Source organism: Ochotona princeps, chromosome 27 (assembly GCF_030435755.1).
Source record: "Ochotona princeps isolate mOchPri1 chromosome 27, mOchPri1.hap1, whole genome shotgun sequence".
NCBI classification, from domain to species: domain Eukaryota; kingdom Metazoa; phylum Chordata; class Mammalia; order Lagomorpha; family Ochotonidae; genus Ochotona; species Ochotona princeps.
This window is the reverse complement of record NC_080858.1, coordinates 1,018,844-1,021,792: the sequence shown is the minus strand read 5'-3', so window position 1 is coordinate 1,021,792 and position 2,949 is coordinate 1,018,844. Positions and strand designations below refer to the sequence as shown.

Sequence of the window (2,949 nt, the reverse complement as noted above, 5' to 3'; positions counted from 1 at the left end):
GCTCTAGTGCCTGCTTCACTCCCCAGCCATTATCACCCTTCCCAGCACCCTGGCCTGCTTTTCCTACACCTTCTACTCAATGTTGATGAGCAGAGAAACACCCCAGTGCTTACACTTCTAACACTCTGATTCCCTTAGCGTAGTGTTGCTTTTGGATTTTTTAGGGTCTCCATGGAGTTTTTGTTGGCAGGATCAACCTCTGTCAGTTTTCAGTCCAGAGGGAATAGTCCACCCTTGGGAATGCACCCTTGGGAATTCCAATGTACACTCATCAATTCACCTGGAAAAACCCAATCAATAAGAGAAGATGACATTTTAAAATAATTTTAATTTTTTCCAGTTATGTAAATGGGAAGGGTAACAGAGCCTTGGGAGCCTGTAACTTTCTGGGAAGTGGCTCCAGGTTCCAGACCCCCAGCTTCAGAACACTTCAGCTCTGGCCAATTGTGCTCACTTGGGGAGTGAAGCGGTGCACAGATTTATCTCTCTTTAACTCTCCCCTTATCTCTGTAGATCTGTCTTTCCAACAAAATAATTGAGTCCTTAAAAAGTGTTAATTCCAAGTATGATAATCTAGCAAAAGTAATCAGTTGAATAACATCCAACTAAAGCACTTGTGTCCTTCACAGGAAATGGTCAATAAGTCCAAGACAAACTGTTAGATATTTTTGATCCGAAAGTAGGGAAAATAGGGAAGTAACAAAGGGAAAAATTAGACATACTCCACAGAACAGAAGGGTTTACAAGTGAGCTACTTAAACCCGCAGAAACAGAAGAACAGTAAACTTCCTTAGGAACTAGGGATGGGAGCTTTCTCTGGTCCCCGCTTGGTTCCAACTTTGGGTCCCCACCCTCTCTGGCAATGACCATCAGGATCGCTCTGGAAACCCCTCAAAACAAACAAACAAACAATCTACAACAGACAGAGAAAAAATAACAAGGAAAGCTTAGAATCAGACAGGAAACGGTCAGCATGGATTCACCTATATCTTACTAGGTGGGACACAAAGATTAGTTACTCCTCACTAGGGTACTGAGGATTTCTCTGCACACCCCTCTTAAAACTGTTGTGCACTTAAACGGTTGACATATGTCTTGTTAGAGTTATAAGCCAGTCTAGACTACCCCCCCAAAAAAAAGCCAGGTTCAGCAAAATTATGCTTCAATGCTATAAAATGCTAAATACTATAATGAAAATAGACACAAGACAGCTGAATAGCAATCTATAGCCATTTTAAGGTATATAGAACCAAGTTGTATATAAACTAAAACTGAAATGTCAATAAAGAAGTCACAGGATGTGGTTCAGAACTTGCATTTTTTAAACATATTGGTGACTCAATACTATGACAACTCCATAATGTTATAAATTGTTGCTGATGTTATGTTGGGGCTTTTAATTGATCGGGATGATACTCTGCTGGCTCTACCTTCAGACCAGAGAAGGTCTCCCCAACAAGCCGTTGAACTTATCTGGACAATAAGATGCTGGACTCTATGCTTGGTATATGCTTGCAATGAAAGGATCTCAACAGAATTTGAACTGCAGTAATGCAACAACGTGGAGGAATCCACCATGGCGGGGGAGGGGTTGGGGGAATCCCAGTAAATATAAAACCATGTTACATAATGTGATGCAATTATTATTAATAATAATAATAAAAAACAAGTGAGCTGGTTAAATTGTATAGATGTTGTAATTCAAATGAACAGAAACTATAAGAAAGCCAAACACACAAGGAGAAGATTCTACGTTTGTAATTTGGCCAGGAGTTATAATTTCAAACTTGCAGACATTGAGAGGTAGAACAATGGGCTCTTTCTTTGCTCCAGATCAATGGACCATCTCAGAGTTTAGTGTAAAGAGCCTTTTCAGAGCCATCTTGACATCTGTATTCCTGAGACTGTAGATGTAGGGGTTGAGCATCGGGGTGACCACTGTGTACATCACCAAGGCCCTAACGGTGGAGTGTGAGTTTTGGGTAGCAGTAGAACTGATATAGACACCCAGCCCTGTGCCATAAAACAAGGAGACAACCGAGAGGTGAGCGGCACAGGTGGAAAAGGCTTTATACTTGCCCTGAGCTGAGGAAGCGGTGCAGATGGAGGAGACGGTCTTAGAGTAGGAATACAGGATTCCAGACAGGGGACCTCCTCCCAGGAAGATGGCAAAAAAAATACATGATGACCTCATATAGAAAAGTGTCGGGCCACATGATTCAGCTCACAGAAAAAGTGAGGGATTTCCAAGTGCAGACAGAAGGACAGATGGAAAACCATTAAGCTTTACAACAAGGCATGCAGGAAACTGATGATCCAGCACATCAGAACGAGCTGCACACAGAGCCGGGGGTTCATGATGACAGTGCAGTGAAGGGGGTGACAGATGGCCACAAACCAGTTATAGACCATCATAGCCAGGACAAAGTTCTCCAACTCTGCAAAAAGCAAGAAGAAGAACATCTGTGTGAGGCAGCCTGCATAGCTGATGGCTTTGTTCTGATTCCAGACATCCACCAGCATCTTGGGGATGGTAGTGGAGGTGAGACACATATCATAGGAAGACAGGTTGGCGAGGAAGAAGTACATGGGCGTGTGGAGGTGTGCGTCTGAGAGGATGGCCAGGACGATGAGCAGGTTCCCACTGACAGTGACCAGGTACATGGAGAGGAAGAGCCCAAAGATGAGAGGCTGCAATGCTGGGTCCTCTGAGAATCCCAGGACAAGGAATTCTGAAAGTTTGGATTTATTGTGAGGTTCCATGTAGTCAGGAAGTCTTTTAGGATAGAGACGCAAAATGTCATGTAAAAACTTCTTACCGTTACTATGTGCGTAGATAAAATGATAACATTCATACTTTTGCAGACATAAAACTGAAATCTGTATCATGCCCATGGTTTGGTACCATTGTGGGGACTTGCTAATGGCATTTCTGATTAGGCTTCCTTT

At 42.8% G+C, this 2,949-nt stretch overlaps 1 pseudogene; it reads right to left on the bottom strand.

Moving 5' to 3' along the window:
* Positions 1 to 1,834: 1,834 nt before the first annotated feature.
* Positions 1,835 to 2,664, bottom strand: LOC131478088 (olfactory receptor 7A10-like; annotated as a pseudogene).
* Positions 2,665 to 2,949: the final 285 nt, after the last annotated feature.